General features: G+C 31.3%; 1 non-coding gene across 1 annotated transcript; it reads right to left on the bottom strand.

The window, feature by feature from the left end:
• Positions 1-4,140: 4,140 nt before the first annotated feature.
• LOC133681263 (small nucleolar RNA SNORA5) lies at positions 4,141-4,269 on the bottom strand. Its single transcript, XR_009836496.1, has one exon. It is a non-coding gene; the product is annotated as a small nucleolar RNA SNORA5 (small nucleolar RNA).
• Positions 4,270-20,045: the final 15,776 nt, after the last annotated feature.

The raw sequence follows: 20,045 nt of genomic DNA, 5'->3' as shown, positions 1-20,045 counted from the left end.
TTCTTGCTCGAGACCGGGTGTTGTGGATTTTGGATGTGGGACCTATGTTTCACGGTCTGGGATGTATGGAGAAATGTAAATGAATGTATGATAAAGAAACAATGTATGAATGCATATGAGTTTTTTTTTTTTTTTTTTTTCAAAAAAACGATCGATGGCCAACATTCCTCTTGTATAATGGGCATGGACTCTTTTTGTCGCATTCCTTATCAGGAGTAATTTCTGCTCAAGCTGCTGCTTTGGTAGGCTTATATTTTTTTATAAAAGATGGGTCAAAGCCCCTTTTCATTAATATTGGCTAATACATCTCTTAAAAAGATGGTACAAAATAAAAAATAAAAATACATCAATCTTCCTCTTCATTCATATCTCTAGCCACTGGTAGAAAAGCGAGACCTCGATTCTCAATTTTCTCTAAGAAGGTGTCCGTCTCAGCCAAGCTTCGTCGATAACGAAAAATGTCCCTTCCTACCCTTCGAGCATTGGCTCTAATAATCCGTGCGTGAATGGCAGCTTCATCCATTTGCTCATCTACTTTGGCCATCTTCTCTATAAGCAACATGTTGTTACGATTCAAGGTATGGTTGTTGGTGTCGATCTGTTCTTTATGTTTTTCTGAAACTTCCAACTTTTTGGTCAACTGTTTCACCTTTTCTCGTTCTTTGTCAAACTTAATCTTCAGCGTTCTAATTTCAATTTTCTTAGCTGCCAAATCTGCCTTCAAAACCTCCTCTTCATTCCCCTTTCTTCCGAACTCTTGTAATTCAGCTAGGTGACTCTCTCTCATCACGTATTTCTTGTTTAACTCATCATACTTCTCAATTCGGTCCAACAACTCCGCTTGAACATGCAAGAATTTGTCCTCAACATTCTCTTGATATCCGTTGAAGTCGGCTTTCAATGCTTCCAATTCAGAGCTACTTTGCATCCAATCTAAAATCAGTTTTCCTTTTTCTTTCTCAGATTCTTCTATTACAGCCTTTCTTTTGCTCAATTGCAACTCCAACACCCCTATTTTCGCATCTCTGGATTCGAGCTGTTCGTTTAGAAACACTCTGCTTTTATCTCCTTCCATCATCATCCTTTCTAATGCTGCTTTATCTCCCTTGCTCTTTCCCAATTCTATTTGGAGCCTTTCTAATTGCTCCATAAGGTCTTCCTCATTACTGACCTTTTTTCTTTTCAATGTCCCTTCTTCCATTCGTGAAGACCCATCTTCTGGACATGGCTTTTTCGGAGCGGCAATCGGGGTCAAATTCCTCCACCTTTCATATCCTTCACTTGAGCTCGGGTCTCTCAAACTTTCTGACTCCTTTTGAATCATAGTCAAATGGCACCAATCTTGTTTGATGGTTTCAAGAACTTCTCTCGCGGATTGATCCTTGAAAAACCCAAAAAATTCAGCAAGTCCCACAGTTCTTGGGATGTGTTGTATGCCACCTAACTGTCTTATCACTAGAGCCGGAGCGTAGCTGACATAACCTGTGATCCCAATTAAAGGTACCCAACATTTTTGTCCACAACTTACTATGACATCAACTGATTTAACCCAAGGGGCCTTCCAACTAAAGCTGCTACTAGGTAACTCTTGCAGTTTTTCCATCCAACCTTGATCACCCAGGATTCCCCATTCTTCTTCCTCCACTATCTTCAAGGGTTTTTGGTTAAACCACCAAAAATTATTAAAGATCGGCTTCTTGGTTTCAACATGGCTCACCATCCAGATGTATAATAACTGAGTACAACATCTTACTGCGCCTTTCCCTGTCTTTCTAAAATGGTTGAGGGTCAGCAAAGTCTCAGCTAATATGGCAGTTGTAGGGTTGACATGAGTATTTTCATATTCCACGAATGCAGCAGCAGCTTCTAGACTTATAACCCCTTTTAAGCTTGGAAACAACACAAGACCATAGATCCCCAGAGCGATTAACCTGTCTCTTTCCAGCACTGAGTCGTATTGTTCTTTTTTCCTTTCTAATTCAACTTCCAAAAATTTCCACTTTAAACCGCTGCCATTCTTCTCTAAAAATCTGCTCAGATGTGGAATCTTCAATAATTTCGACAATTCAGGAATCACCTTGTCATTTCTCAAAGGAAAGTAAACCCGGTGTAGGTGTTTGGGAAACTCCATCAACATTCCATACTCCTCTATAGTGGGACATAAATCCACATTTCCAAAGGAAAAACATCTGTAATCGGGATCCCAAAAATTAATCAAGGCTTTGATTGCTGGGTTCAATACTTCTATCCTTGCAATTTCTAACAATCGCCCATACTTCCCAAAAAATGCTGCCTCATCAATGTTCTGACTATGGCCTAATATTTTCTTCATCTCATATGTTATGCAATTCAGATCTTTGACTACTGGAAGCTTCCTTGCATCATATCTAGAGCAGTTTCCTTCTGATAGTTGTGACAATTCAGAATTCTGCCCATATTCCACAGTAGAAAATTTGGTAATGATGGCCATCTTTTCGTTTCAAAAGACCTGAAAACCAAATGCTTTATGGTTTAGATGGTTTTATGCAAAATGTATTTTGTGGAGCATACACCCTATAGTCAGTTCTAAATTTTTTTTTTTGCTTTGACGAGGGTAGGTTGGCTATTCAGTCTCTAAAAAGGGTCTTTTGCTGTCCCAGTGATTGCCCTCGTGGAGGCAATATGGGGGCTTGTAGGCAATGAGATGGCACATGTACCAACCATTACCAGTCTAAGCACTCAGCGAAGAGTTGGGGTTTACACAAACTTAAACCTTGACTAAAAGTCGTAAGGTAAGCTGCTAGTCCCCCACTTAACTTAAAGTTTGTGTGTGCTCTCAATAATCAAAATATGTGATGCATGTGACAGTTCTATACAAATGCATGAAACAGTTCTATACAAATGTATGAACAATATTGCGTAAAAATATTTAAAGCATATAAGCAAATAACCAAAGGAAAGGTAAATTAACAATAACGCATGAAGACACAAATAAATCAGACAAAAAAAACAAAGCTTAGTCCACTTTGTCCCCAGTGGAGTCGCCATTCTGTCGCGGGGTGCGCGACGTCGCGGCGATCGTCCACCCTCATGGTGTGTATAGGGGGATGGATATATCTATCTGGTAAATATGGAGAGACAAGGAGTTCTTTGTCTCTTAATAAAAAAATGGTGTGGGAGTCGCCACCTAGTATTTTGGTCACTAGGAACCCTAACTGGTCTCAGAGATCGGGCACGGGGACTGGTTGCGTAAAGGGAAGGTTTTAGCACCCCAAATACGCCCTACCTAAGGTAAGCTGCTTTGTTTGTTTGTCTGATAAAATCAAGGTCCCGTTGTGTTTCCTAGTTGTTGGTCCATCTATGGTTCAAGAAAAGTCCTCCTCAATAAGGAGGTCCTTATCTTATCGGGTAAAACCTAACCATGCTAATGTCTATGATAAAAAAACATATTTAATATCAGGAAAAAGTTTTGTGTATAAATTCATAATCCCATATCTAAAAAATAAAACAAAAAGATTTTTTTAGAATTTTTGAAATATTGGCCTAGTTCTCATGGCTTGAATAAACTTGTTATTAAAGCCAAAATGCATGCTAATACATATATCATTTTAAAATTTTCTTTGTTGTATGAAAAATATGATGTTGTAATATTTATATATATATATATTGGAGAGACTAGGCCGTATTTTAAAACAAAACATTTTTTAATTATGTATATTTTTTTGTTTTGACGCAAATCGGGTACTTTAATACCGGGTTTGTATTCTTACAGTACAAAAATATAACCAAATATTAATCCATTTTGGTGAAAATATGTAGAAAAATCACAAATATTTTTAAAGATATTTAGGAAATTTTTTAGAAAGCAAAAGACATTTTTTTTTTTTGAAAATCTTTGACGCTTTGACGAAAACCGGGTATTTTAATACCGGATTTGTATCTTTACAGTATAAAAATACAAGCCAACATTGGTCAAAATACAATAATAAAATTACAGAAAAAAGAAACATATTTTTTAATAATTTTTGCAGAATTTTCTCAAATCCTTTTTTTTATTTATATATATATATAATATAAAATATAATATATAATATAATATATATTATATTAAACCGGGCTGGGCCGGCCCAACCAACTGGGCTGGGCCGGATTCAGCCCTAATGGTGTTTGGGCCGATTTCGGCCCAAAAAAATGGATTGGGCCGACATCGGCCCAAAAATACTAATGCTGCCTTCTGGGCCAGGCCCGGCCCAGAAGGCAGGGCTGGGCCAGGATCCGCCTGGCCCAGCAACCCAAAACGGGCGGGGGGAATTATTTTCCCCCCACCTCTGCATGCAGAACGCTAGTCGTTCTGCATGCAGTGAAAGAAAGAAAAAAAGAATGCAGGAAATGAAAGAGAAGAAGGGTTACCTGGAGGAGGAGGCGGCCGCGTTGCTGATGCTGCGGTGGAGGCCGGTGGCGGTGTCCAGCGGCGCTGCGGCTGCTCCGAACGTCCGGCGGTGCTCCTTTTTTTTCAATTTTTTACCCGTTTCCAACTTTCCCCTTCTTTTTCCTATGGTTCGGTCTTCTTCTTTTTTTTCTTTTCTTCCCTTCCCTCTCTTCTCTCGGTCTGTTTCTTTCCTCTGGTTTTTTCCTCAGTATTTTTTTTATATTTTTCTCTCCTCTCGGTTTCCCTCTCCTTTCGGTTCTTCCCCCTTTTCTATCTCTGTTTTTTTTCGTTTTCTCCCCCTTTCTTCCTCCCTTTTCTTCTCTTTTCGGGTCCTCTTTATAGAGCCAAAGCCATGGCCTTTTTTACAGCTCACATGGGGGGGGGGCAGCCGGCTGGTCGGCCATGGGCGCGGCTGCCGAGGTTCGGCGGGTGGTGCGCGGTGGGTGGTCGGCCATTGTGCCCGGTCGGTGGGCTCCAGGCGAGAGAGTGGCCGGCAAAATTCAAACAAAAGGCATCCCTTTTTCCTTTTCTTCCCCGCTGCATGTTCGGGGGGGAAAGAAGGAAGATGAACAGTGTCGTTCAAAACGACACCGTTCTGCCCCTTTCCTTTTTTTTTTTTTTTTTTTTTTTTTTGAATGGATGAAACGGCGTCGTTTTGGATAAAACGCGCCGTTTCATTTAAAACCTGCAAAACGCCAAAACGCGCCAAAGTCCAAATCAGCCCTCAATCATCTTTTGTCCCTTCAATTGCATCCCTGCCGAATTTCGGTCTTCACCCCCATAGTTGGCCGCGTTTTTCACTTTGGTCCTTGGTCTCTGAATTATGCAATTGAGCCCTCAATTGATCAAATAACTTCCAATTTCTTCAATTAGGCCCCTGAATCAATTAATTCCAGCCCCTATACTTACGCGCCTTCTTCAATTTGGTCCCTGGTTTCGGATTTCTTCAATTAAGTCCCTAATTGGCCCTTAAACTTCAATATTTATGCAATTAAGCCCCTGATTTGACTTAATAAATTCCTAAAAAATATATTTTGGCCCCATAACTTAAATTTCTTCCAATTAAAGCCCAAATTGACTTAAAAATCAATTTTTCTTGCAATCAAATCCCCTATAAATTCATTTAAAAATCCAATTAAATCCAAAAACATCCAAATTTGGGCTTTTCTCCTCCAATCCAAATTTTCCTTCTCCACAGGGCTCTCCTCCTTCAATAATATACTGTCAAAAATTCAATCTTCATATTTTTAACCTCATTGAACAATTTTCCGATAATTTTCTGAGCGCTTCTGCCTCCTGTTATTTTTTCTTAACCTCCTTTGGCTATATATATATATTTATATATATATATTTTATGGGGGACCCAAAAATGGGTTACAACAATAGCTATTTATGATTGATTAATGAGTCTAGAGTACAAATAAATTCTTTGAGATAAAAAAATTTACAAAGAAATTTACAAAGTAGTTATAATTATGAGGATTTTGAAAGACTAAAATAGTCTAATAGGGGTTGAATTAGGACTTTATCTAAAATTATGGCACTTTAAAAAATCAATCTTTAATTACTTCAAGAATGCTAAAATCACAAAAAAAATATTCAAGAAAAACTTGTCATTTCAGCTTTAGCAATAACAATAATACACAATTAATTTATTCTCAAGTAAATTGAGATAAGGAGAGAGAGACAGAAAGATAAATATCAATTTTTATAGTGGTTTGGACAATCATCTACTTTACTCCATTAACTTTCGTTCAAATATTCAATATCATTTACGATTTTCTTAGCAGGTGAGACTAAACCTTTACATAATCTTTTTCATATGTCAAATATTGAAAACCTTTTCAAATTCAGTACCCTTTTATGCACTCAAGATCAAGCTCAATACTTTTATGGCCAAGGATAAAACCTTACACAATCTTTTTTCGAGCTCAAGATTCAACCCGATCTTTTATGGGCTCAAGTTCAAACCTAACCCTTTTACAAGCTTATGCTCAAATATATCTCAATCTTTTTACGGGATCAAGATTGAACTCAATCCTTTTATGAGCTAAGAATCAAACATATCATCACTCAATGACTCTTGACCAAAGATTACTCAAGTGGTTTCAAGTGTCACTTACACTTTTATAATATTATAAATCTCATAAAAGTTATCTCACTTCATAAGAAAAGATTAAAATATTGAGTTCAAGTCCTTGTGGAAATGTAATCTAACTCATAACAGAGAAAAAGGGATTTTGATGCAATTAAGATTCAAAGTTTTTTCAAGAGAATAATCAAAGCATCAAGATGTAGGATTATAATATTAAAGAGTTCAGAGTGATCTTTCATGAAAAACAATTGGGTATTTATAGGAAAAACATAAAACCAGTCATTAAAGGACTTTTATACATTATCCCATACACAACATTAATATCGATAGAAATATGGTGGGCCATTAACGATTTTTATACACCTAAGAGTGTAGGGGGAGTCAGATCCAAAATGTAGTTAAGCCCATGGGGTTTGGGCTCTTCCCCTAAACTAAACCCATGACATTAGGCTCTCCCTAAAGATGAGCCCATGAGAGTTGGGCTTTTTCCCTAGGCTGAGCCCATGAGAGCTGGGCTCTTCCCACGAGGGTTAAACTCTTCTTTTAGACTGTACCCATGACATTGGGCTCTTTCCTAAGGCTGAGCCTATGAAGGCTAGGCTCTTTTCTTAGGCTGAGCCCATGAGAGATGGGAAGGGGCATCTTGCCTAAGATCGTGGGTTTTTAGGCCTTCGAGGGATATTTTAGTCCTGTTAAATTTGAGTTTATCATAATTCATAATTAAAGTAAAGTATTGAAAGAACGAAAGTGAATAAAAATAAAATCATAGATCCAAAATAAGCATGGATCCTATTGACATTCTTAGGCTATAAATAAATAAAAAAAGCCTAAAAAATATAAATCGCTTGATTTATAACATTTAAGGAAGAAATAGAAAGATAAAAGTTATTAATGAATGTAAAACCATAGATATCACTCCCTCCCTCCCATTAAAAGAATATATATATATTTTCTTTATTTAGATATTTCAAAACATATGCCTCATATCAAAAAGTCACAGAATTATGTATCAAATTTTACTACTTTACCCCACTTTAAAATTAAATTTACATTTTTAATTACATTTAATTTTAAAAATATAATACAGTAATACAAGAAAAATATATATATATTATTCAACATAATATTTAAAGATTGATATTCAAAATAGAATTTGAGGTTGTATTTAGAAAAATTAAAAGAAAATGGCCAAATTTAACACACCAAAATAAAATAGACCCCATTTTTATTTTAGTGCTAAAAACTTCAATTTGTTCTCTAAAGTTTTAGTTTATGTATTCATTGGTTCCCAAATGTTTTATCATTTTATATTTTGATCCCTAACTATATTTTTGTTTTGTTTCGAGTTATGAATATTGAGAGAGAGAAAAAAATATGCTGAGGAGAGAGAAAGTGTTCAAATAGCCACATTTGGCCACTAAAAAATACTAATCTTGATGTCAATGGGTTCTTCAATCTACAGTTAAATACCAATTATGCCCTTCGCAAACAAAACCATAAAACTAGTTATTAGGGGTAATTCTGTAATTTCACAAGGGTACATGGTAATTACTAGATTCAGAAGGGGAAATTAAATATTTTTACTTATATATTGCATGATAAAAGGACTATTATACCCTTTAATTCATAATTTTCTAAAGTTGATGTGCAGGAGAATTTTTGTATTTTCTATTTTTTAAATATAGCAAACAAACTTAAAAACCCTTAAAGTATAATTTTCTTTAACTTACATTTAGGGGCATTTTTGTATTTTCATTAGGGTTTATTATTATTATTATTATTATTATTATTATTATTATTATTATATCATTATCGAATTGCTAGAGGGAAACTTTGTAATTTTAGAAATATATATTAAAAAAAAGGGGTAACGATGCACACTTCAGTCATTGGGTAGTTGTCGTGTTATTCGAGCGATGCGTGTGTTGTTGCCCGGTGATCACTCACTAGCTTCAAGGTGGCGTTTGAATTGTCTCGATTGCCCCTTTTTGTAGTGAATTTCTTTAAATTGATATTTATTTTGGGTTCCATCCTTCAACATTAAATTAACTGGGAATTTATCTACTTGATTGAGCTCGAATCTAAGATTTTACAGGTTGCGAGTTTGAGAAATTAACTCAATTTTAAAATATTCGTCTGGATTTGCTAGATTTGTTTTTGTCTTTTTAAGCTCATTTTTTTTTCATTTTCATATGACAACATTTATTTAATTAGAGATTGGACATCATTAATTGTATATTTACTTTCTATAAAAGTTTTCACTTATTTAAAAAATGAATCTTTTTAATTGATACCCTTTTTAAGATGTATTTTTAAAATATGTTTTTAATTTATATTTAAATTAATATCCATTCTCTTTGTTTTTTATTTTGTATATTAAGTTTTTTTTTAAATAATAGTTTTTTTTATTTCATATGTATTTTATTTAATTTTTTAAGAGATTATTGCAATTCATATATAATTTTTTTAATGTTATATATATATATATATGTGTGTGTGTGTGTGTGGGCGCGCGCGTGCACGTGTTTTTGTGTGAAATTTATTTTTAAAAATAAAAAAAATTTATTTTTGGATAATATTTCTAATATATGTAATCTTGTATAACATTTGTTTCCCATTGATTTAATTCAATCAATTTCATGTGTTTATCTTTTTCTATTATCATTTGATTAAATAAAAGATAATAAACAAAGTTATTAAACACAACTAGATAAATGACCCATATTGCAAGGTCAAATATCTTGTTCTATATTAGTCTTTTATTTTGTCTAGTTTTGTCGTTAATGTTAATGACTCTTTTTTTTTCATTCATTAACACAATTGGTTCTTACATGAATGTATAAACTTTTTGATTTACACTCAGAATTTTATATTTAAAAAAGGCATTTGAGAAGCCTTTTTATTCAATTTTTTGTTAAAAAAAATATCCAACTAATAGCGAGGCACGGGTCAAATAGCTAGTTAAATATTAAAATGAGAAGTCAATCTTCCTAGTAAAAATAAAACATGGATTCACATGCAAATATCTTACTAGGCTATCTTTTTATTTTATATATTTTTATTTATTTCAATTTAGAGATTAATTATGGTTACTAAGAATAAAAGGTTTGTGTTTTCATAAATGCATCATGCAAACACAACTTATTTATTAAAAATATAAGATAAAAAAATTAAAGAAATATTACAATAATATTTTTGAAATATTATGAAATTAAAAGAATTAATTATTATTTTAAAAATAGTTAAACTAAAAAAATTGAAAAGAGGGTATTAATCAAATTTGAATAAATAAAATAATAAAAGTTAAGAAAACAAAGATGCAAGGCCCATAACCAAGCATGAAAAGGTCCAACTGCACTTGGGTTTGGAGGTCAAGACCTATGTGACTAGTTAATATTTTTTTTTATGATTAATACATTGTCTTGTTATCCGCTGGATATTTTTTCAAGCGCATCCAATAACCAGAAATATATGGTTCAAGGTTTGAGACTCTAAAAACACATTTTCAACTTGTTTTCACCTATTAATACCTAAAAATACTATATAAACCTCAATAAATCTATTTTCAACTCCAAAACACCCTTTAATATGTAAAACCCTTGATAAATCACATAAAATCCCAACCAAAAAAGAATAAATTAAAAGACAAATATTTTGAATTGTGGTGAAAATTCCTAGAAAATTAGTGTAAAACTTTGAATGAATGAAAATAGATATATATGTACATGAAAAATATTAATGATTAAAGATTTAATCGGAATAACCTATGAGATATTAAATGAGTGGTAATATTGTTAATAAAAGGAAAATTCTTCCTCCCTATTTTATAGCTATGGTAGACAACTTTTGAGAGAAGAGATAAGTGCTTGGAAATTTCTCAAATACTTTTCTTTTCTTCTTTTCTTCATAAAACTTTATTTCTATGGAGGTTAATTTATTGAAATTAGCACAAAAACTTAAACCCTAATTAGTAAGTTTAGTGAGAGATTTGAAGTAGAGAAGCTAGAGAGAGAAAGCTTGCACATTTGTAAAGAGAATGAAAAACTTAGAAAGGATTGCAAAAAGGCCTGGAAAATTGGGTCAATTGTTATTGGTAAAGTGTCCTTTTATGACTAATTGCACTTTCTCTCTTATTTTTTTTTTATAGGGAATGGAAAATTCATAAAATAAAAAAAATAGGGTTTATAATAATTTTAAGGATAAATGCTAAATGGTGTAAACTGATTATTAATTGTGATGTTATGACATGATTAAGGATATAATTAGAAGATATTTAAAATTAATTATGAAAAATTGGTAGTTAAAGGCTGACTAATGATGAGAATTTTAGGGTGGGGGGGGGCGGATTTAATTGAGTGAATTGTTACAATTGATGTGAGAAATTGTGTAATTGGATGCATTTTGAAGGAAATTGAAAACAATGATTGTGATAAAGATGTTCAAGTGGTTGACCATGATAGAAATTTTAAAAGAATTAGGAATTTTGATTGAAATATGTAGATTTAGATGTTCTTAATGTTGTTAGGGATACTTGAGTTAGCTATTTTCATATGTGATGTGATCTCTAATAGGTAGAGTAATTATTGTTAAAATTTGGAATGATGAAATTATGGATAATTGATTTTATTTTGTTGATTTTGATATTTAATGATGTTGCGAATGTGTTGAACACCTTACAAATAATGTTAAATTAAAATTTGCTTTGAGTTGATTATTATTTTTATGTTTTGATAAAATGAAAGTGTGAAAACACATACAAAATAGGTTCTTATGGTAACCTGAATTTGAAAAAACTAAGGCTGTTACAATAACCTAAATAAAAGAAATTTAAGTGCTACTACGATAACCCTAACACTTAGGAATTAAAGATGCTATGACAGTTTTAATATGAACAAATATGGGCTGTTATGATAGCTAAAAGTACATGAATGTGGATTTTTATGACAATCATAAATGCAAGTAATTATGGATTGATTATGTATATGGTTAAAATGTTTGGAATGGAATAGGTTTGTATGAATGCATATGGTAGTTTTGTATTTAATTACTTAAGTTAAATTGATTCTAAATAAATGAATATGTGTTTTTAGTCAAATGAAATGGTTGGCTTGTTATTGTTGCAAATGTAGGAGGGATGTCTGATGTGGGACTTGAGTTGTTAGAAGCATATATGACAAGAGCTTCAAGTAAGGGTCACCCCTTGCCATTTTAATTATATGAATTTTCATGCAATGATAGAATGAAACAAAAGAAATTTAGATGTATTGTGTATAATTATTGTCTTAGGGAATTGAATTTATTATGAATATACCTTCGGGGCAGGAATTCAATTCACTATAAATATGCCTTTGGGATGGAAAATGATATTGTAAGAAATTATTCTCTTAAGGTAGAGAAAAGTAATATCATAAAAATTAAATCTTTAGAAAAATGATGATATTTATAAAATATATGCATGTGGAGATGGAAAATAATATTAAAAGCGGTAGCCTTACTGTTAAGTATTGTAGATAATAACCTAAGTCAACCATATGGTTGGGAATTAGTTGTGTGGTAAGATAAATTATTAGTAATAACAATATCTAAAAGGAAAAGGGAGAAGAAAATATAGAATGAAATAGAAAATAATGGAGTTGTATTATATTTGTAGAAGAGTAAAGCATGTATATGTATAATATGATCCTATGCTTATCTATTATCTATAGTATGATGTGAATTCCCTTGTAATGTTATAATGCAACAAAAGAAGTTTAAATGTATTATGTATACTTGTCATCTCGAGGAATTGAATTCATTGTGAATATGCTTTCAAGGCAGGAGTGGAAATCATTGCTTTCGATACATAAAGTGTTATTGTAAGAAATTATGCCTTTCAGGTGGAGAAAAGCAATATCATAAAAAAAATATATCCTTGGCAAAATAATTATATTTAGGAAATATATGGATGTGAGGTCTCATTGTCAAAGATTAAAGATGTAACCTCGAGCCAACCATATGGTTGGAAATTAGTTGTGTGATAATAAATTGTTAGTAATAACAATATCTAAAAGACAAAAAGGGTGAAGATAATATAGAATAAAATGGAAAATAATGGAGATGTATTATAACCGGAGAATAGTAAAACATGCATGTGTAAAATATGATTATATGCTTGTGTATTGTCTATATTATAATGTTTTCAAGTCTACCTCGTCCACCACCATAACAATGATTTTCCTTGTAAGGATTGTAAAGTTTTGTTAGGTAAAACTATTGTTAATAATTTTATAGCTTCGAATTAAACTCTGTGTATGTAAAAATAATTAAATCTAAATCCTTTAGATGTATTATTAATTATCTTGTTTCTAGTTTATATTTTGCTCATATGTATTTTCTATATACTACACGCATGTCTACATATAAAATGTGATTTATAGATTATTGGTAGAAAGTGTGGAGTGGTATGATTGAGGCCATTTAATTTAGATTATGATAATTGTGGATGGAATTAATGACGGTAAGCCTAGGCATCTTTTATAAAGAAATGAGTCATCATTGTGTTTTCAGGTATTTTTTTTAACACGAGATAAAATTTTAGATAATGTTCCGTACAAAGAAAACTTTATTAAAATTTTGTTCAACAAGATAAATTCCTTAACTTAAACATAAAGTCCTTTGCATGTTGATATAAATGTATAATTTACTATTAGTGATACGAGCAGAAAAAAGGAAAAACAAATATTGTCCTAATTTTTACTTGGAAATGTAAATCATGTTAGAAGTTATAATAAAATACTCACGCCTTTTAGAATTTTGTTAATTAGTGTTAGCAATTTTTTTATTTGCTAATTTATAAATCAGGATAGAAATTATAATGAAATACTCATGCCTTTAAGAATTTTGTTAATTAGTGTTAACAATTTTTTTATTTGCCTATTTATATATTTTAAATTTATTTTATTAAACATAAACATTATTTTTTACATTTATCAATTGAAAAAATTATAACACTTGAAAACATGTTTATAACACGATGTTTATATATATATATATATATATATATATATATTTATTGGACCTGCATCATAAGATCAATGATTAACTAAAGAAGATATTAAGGTTATTAACGTGTATGTGCATCAATATGGTAGATGTCAATCAAAATACATGGGCTACTCCAACTCCAAAAAATTAATACAAACTCTTTAAGTGTATTAAGTTGACTAGATATAAACATGTCTGGCTAGATTAGTTTAATACTATACATATGGCCTGCGCTACGTTATTGGTCTGAATTTTTTCTATAAAAAACAATTTTTAGGCGTTGTAATCATGTTTTAATTAAAGAAGAAAAATCAATGACTTAGGCTATAAACCTTACCAGGTATAATAAATTGGATTTATTTTAATTAGATGATAAAAAAATAAAACAATAGTAAAAATATTTTTTTTAAAAAAAAGCAATTATGACAATTTGAAAAAAAAAACACTTTGGAAGGATGAAATTGGAAAAAGGAAAAAAAGAAAAGAAAAGGTACCCAACTTGATTTAACTTGAGGTAGTATGATAAACATATAACTTGGGTAATAAAGAGTGAGTCAACCTGGGTTAATTTATTAAACTCATGATTTAGATCATAAAATCAAGATAACTCGATAGAGAAGAAATTGAAGGAAACCGCAAAACCAATTTTCTTTTTTTTAAAAAAACAACATCAAGCGATGAAAATGGAAAAGAAAATAAATAAAAAACAATATCAATATGCGTTAAATTTTCAAACTTGTGACTTGGGTTATCAAACCGGAAGCACAAGACTTGAAAAAATCACAAAACTCAATCTCTAACAAATCAAACATTGAAAGATGAAATTGAAAAAAAATCAATAGTACAAAAGGATTAAAAAAAGAGCAATTAAAAGAATCGGGATACAAGTCAAAATAAAAAATAAATTAGAGGGTATCAATACATTTTTTATTAAATGGTGAAATTGAAAAGGAAAAAAATTAATGAAAGGAAAAAAACATCAAAAGAATAAGAACCAAATTGAAAAAAAAAATATAACATAAATTTGGATTAGGGACGAAATTGAAAATCAATAAAACGTTCACAAAAGGGTTAAGAAACCAAATCATAAATCAATAGAATGAGGATCAAAGTGAAAAAACAAAACACATGAAAAAATTTAGATTAAAAGATGAAATTGAAAAGAAAAATCAAAACTCTATAAAGGGACAAGCACAAAAAATAGGATTAAAAAAAACAAGGATTAAATTCAAAGAAAACAAGTGAGTGACTGCCTTGAAAATTTAGGGGGTCATGTGCAAAAACCTAGGAAGAAAGAGATAGAAAAAAAAAAAAGATTGTCAATACCAAATTGAATGTTGTTTGACGACATACACCGGTTAAAGACCAAAAAGATGCCGAGACAAATTGAAAGACTTCTTGGAATTTATTGTTTAGCAACTAGGTAACAACACTCGAGTCACCCAAAAACAATGGCAAACATTCTTTTTATATAAATTTTATAATAATATAAAAGAACTTGCTTGGTATCACACTTAATATTAATATAAACAACCTGGTGAAAAGATGAAATTAACCTTGGATTAAAAAAAATAGTTTCTTTGACTTTAAGGATAGGTCAATTATTTGATTGTACTTGAAAAAGTGAAAACTCAAAATTGTCCCTACATTATATTTTAGTCTTTTCATTGTTCAATGAAAAAGAAAAAGTCTCTCTTACCGCCACCATCCAACCTAATTGTTTTTTGTTTCAGAAGCAAAATCATAAATGTACTATTATAATCCACCCGAATTGTTTTTTAGTTTATTTTGTTATGTGGCGGCCATCTTACATTTTATTTTTTGAAGTTCCCAGCTGGCATGCCATAAACTTTTTTTTTTTATTTTTCAATAATGCCTCTAAGGTTAGCATCATACTAGATCATTTACATGTGTTGGAGGTAGGATCAATTTTTAAAAAATATTTAGGCATTCCTAAAGTGTTTGCAAGAATTTTTTTTTCTTAACCTTGTAGGGATTGACTAGTTGACTTGGTAAGTCCAAAGACAACCTGAACAATAAGAAAAGAAAAAACATAGTTTTATTAAAAATAGATTTCAAGAGAACATTATTTTTAAAAAATATATTGAGACCACAACACCCAACTCAACTTAGGTTAACATATAAAACCTATGACCCGAGTTATGAGATTGTGATAATTTCATAGAAAGCAAATCAAAAAGGTTTTTGAAGCCCAATAATTAACTCAATATTAAAAGATAAAATTAAAAAATCAATCAATTAAAAAAAGCAACCATAGTCAACTAGTGTAAACTTGTCAAACTTGGATCATTAGACCGTGATAGCCCAATGGAAACCAAATAAAAACAAATTATGAAGCACAATTCTCAATCAATCCAATGCTAAATGATGAAATTAAAAAACATCAATTAAAAAAGCACACAAAAACCTAAGTCAACCCAAGTTAACCTATCAAACTCGTCACTCGAGTCATGAGACTGGAATAACCTTATAGAATGTAGTTAAAAAAAATTATAAAACATAATCCTTAATCAATTTAAATTTAAAGGATAAACGAAGCCAGAAGATTTCCTAAGCATAAAAGGGGAACAATGACTTCCCCTCCTCAATTAGTTTTTTTTAATTAATGCATAAACTGATAAAAGAACAAAGATACTTAATTAGAGACATAAGGCTTTAATATCCTCCAAGTGTAAATTATGACAATAAACATATATAGTCCAAGGTGGTTCAAGTTGTTTTTAATAGGTGTTTATTTGTATTTTTATTAATTATTTAATATTTGATTTAATATTGCATATTCATTTATTTATATTTTAGTATATTACTAGCCAATAATACCTACATTTTGCTGCGATGTTGAATTTTTTTTACTGTAAAAAATTATGTTCATATGCCAAAATGGGATAAAAAATACATGAAAAAAAATAAGTCTTAGTCAAGTTGAGTTAGCATGCAAACTTGTAACCACTATAATCAGGTCCAAGCCAATCTAGGATATTTTGCCAAACTAGGATATTTCATCAAACTCGCAGGCTAGATCATGAGATTATAATAACATGATAAAAGAATAAAGAGGATTGTAAAACGTTTTTTTATATAAAACAAATTATGTTAACTTTTCAAACATGTGTCACAGGTCATTAGACTAAAAGACCCGATCTGAAAAAATTTTAAAATTCAATTCTCAATCAATCAAGTATTAAAGAATGAAATTGAAAAAACAATTTCAATTATACAAAAGAATTATAAAAATAGCAATTAAAAAAAATGAGAATCAAAATTGAATAACAAAATAAATTTTATGATTGATTGAAATGTAAAATTGAAAAGAAAAATCAATTTAGTAAAAAAAAATCAAAAAAATAATGATCGAAATTCACATAAAAAATAAAAATAATATTTTGATTAAAAAGTGAAATTGAAAAGAATACTAACTTTTACAAAAATATCAAGAAAAAAATTTAAAATCAAAACAACAAGGATAAAATTATCATCAATTTAAATTGAAAAATTAAAAAAATTAAAAAAAAACTAAAATTAAAAAATCAAAATCAAAATAAAAAAATTAAAATTAAAATACTAACAATCAAGAATACAAAATTGACATCACGGTACGCTTTTGTAGAAGACAAGGATGCCATTTTAGTTATTGAAGGCCACTACATTTTATTTGAAACGATCAGTGCATCCCAAGGTGTATTCACGATAAGTTTTTTTTTTTTTTAAATATATATATATATATATACGAGCTCATCAGTGGGGTTTGGGAAGCCAACCGACGCAACCCAGTTGCCACTCACCTTTGGTGCGGATGGAAATCTTGTTTTGGCGGATGCCGATGGGATAATCGCTTGGCAAACCAGTACAGCCAATAAAGGTGTAGTTGGCTTCCAACTACTACCCAATGGTGACATGGTGCTTCATGACTCAAAGGGCAACTTTATTTGGCCAGTCTCTACGGTTTGGAGTAGCAACTAGAATTTTAATAATCTGTTTGTTATTGTCTTTAAAAAGCATTTTAAAAAACATTCGAGATTTTTTTATTTTAAATTATTTTTTAATATTTTTATATTATTTCGATGTACCATATAAAAAAATAAAATTTTAAAAATAAAAAATATTATTAAAAAATACTTTTTAAAAAAATACTTTAAAAATAATTATCACTATACCATTAAATGAATTAAATTTGACTCTAAAAAAAACAAATCAAATAAGCCTTATAACCTAGTGTTGGAGCCCAAAAGGCTAGCCATGTACTATAAAAGCCCAAATTCTCCTAAACCATATCTCTACACGTTTAGTGTAAGAAATGGTCGTCTATCATATGTCACATAAAAAGTAATTCCGAGACAGATGAAGGCTTTGCCTATGATTTGTATTAGGAGTTCTCTTCTGCAGGGAATTACTTACTCGCCAGGCCCAAATACAATAATGGCACACTATCATTTCTTCGACTAGGAGTAGATATAGGTGCATGGGACGATCTTCACTCTCTTCGACAGGGATTCAAATTGGGAGAGTGAATGCTAGTTGCCAGAGACATGTGGTAAGTTCGGCCTTTGTGAGGATAACCAGTGTGTTGCATGCCCATCGCCTAACAAGCTTGCGGGCTGGAGCAAGGACTGTGAAGCTGTGAAGCCATCCTCATGCGGGTCTACAAATGCTTACTATTATAAACTAGAAGGGGTTGATCATACTACGAGTAAGCATGAAAGTGGAAGCGGATCGATGAGTGAGGTTGACTGTGGAGAGAAGTGTTCAAGTGATTGCAAGTGCTTGGGCTACTTTTACAACAAGCAAACATCTAAGTGCTGGATTGCCTATATATGATCTCGAAACCCTAACTAAAGTTGCAAATTCTACGCATCTGGGTTACATAATGGGACCTAAACGCTAATTAGGTATCTTTTCCTGCTTATTCCCTTCCATTGAGATTATATGTTTTCCTTCTTTTCTGCGTTGATCAGCTAATAAAGGAAGTGTATATGTGTTTTTGTTTCAACGGGGTGAAAAGGCATTTTAATGGTCCTTTTTTGTTGTCCTTTTGCCTTTTAAATCTAATATGGCTAATTCCCATTAGCAATCTGACAACAATTTCTGTTGGAAATTCCTTTACTCATTTTACATATGCTTTTTTAATGTATCTTAAGGTTATTTGAATTTATTAAAAGTTATATTTATGAGTTGGCATGTCTAAGAGACTTTGTAAATTAATTGTTAATGATAAAAAATTTTACATTTTATATTTTGGACCTAGCTTCTTATAATAGGTGTTTCGCCAAGTTAGAGTTTTCGAATGAGAACGTGGGATAAATCTAAGTTCAAGTACACATGTAAAGCTTTCCAGAAAGGTATTATGAGAAAAAATCAGATCTCATTTGGATCTTTTATCAGATCTGCAAACTCGGGTCAAAATCCTACTCGCAGCAAGATTCTCTACTTTCACGTTAGATATTCAAACAAGAATATCTTGAGTTTCAGATATCAAAATCAGGTGATTCAAGAGCCTAAATTCATTTACACATCCAGGACTACAACTTTGATAAGGACTCAAAGTCAGATAAAATAATTTTTGAAGGCAAAACTCCGAACACAATCTGAAGGATGAGATGGGTCTCCTGATCTGATCACAAAACTAACGGTGCCGAGCATCCTACTACAACTGAGAGTCAGACATACAAACAGTGGACCTTAGGACCTAAGAAAGATGTAGATCAAGCATCTAGCATGCCATGAATGAATGAATGGAGCTGGGATGATCGGGTATTGCAAGAAACCAAGTCAGAAACAAAGTCTATGTTGTAGCAGAGTTGGAATTACAACAGAGTTATGACAGCAGCATAATTAGTTTTCAACGCAAATTCTGAGAGATTTCTCCAACCTTAAGGATCATATAAAGAAGGAAAGAATTAAGTATCATGAAGACTTCTTATTAGAGAATAATCCTAAAGAAATTCGGCAGCTAAGGGGAAGGATAAATATAGCAAAACACAGCTGAAACAGGATCTAAAAAATATTCTTTTCTTCTCTGTTTTTGTTAATTTTCCAGCAACTATGAACTAAACTTCTAAATTTGGTTCAAGAGGGATACACACCATCTTCATTAGCAAGTTGTGAGAAGTAATGTTACCATTGTAATTCTTTCATATTCAAGTATTTATTTTTTCTTATTCAGAATTATGCTATTGATTGTTATTCAAGCTTATTGAATTGTTTTGAGATGACATGTATGCTTTCAAGTTTCTTTCAATCTATAATTGTTGTTAGGAACTAGAGTAAGAAGCAAAAGAATTAATTTGATTGCTGTAACTCTCATCTTGATTTATTAGGGAAGAATAAACTAAGTTAAATTGTCAAGCTTTTGAACGTTTGTTTAGAATAAATGCACAGATTTTATTCCTAAGACTACTGCTATTTATTGAATGAAAATTGCTTTCAATATTATATTCGCTTGGTGGAAAGAAATTGATTAGAGAGCTTTTTTTAATTAATGTACTCGTAATCTCATTGATT

The sequence above is a fragment of the Populus nigra genome, chromosome 1 (genome assembly GCF_951802175.1).
Source record: "Populus nigra chromosome 1, ddPopNigr1.1, whole genome shotgun sequence".
NCBI classification, from domain to species: Eukaryota; Viridiplantae; Streptophyta; class Magnoliopsida; order Malpighiales; family Salicaceae; genus Populus; species Populus nigra.
This window is presented reverse-complemented; position numbering and strand designations above follow the sequence as displayed.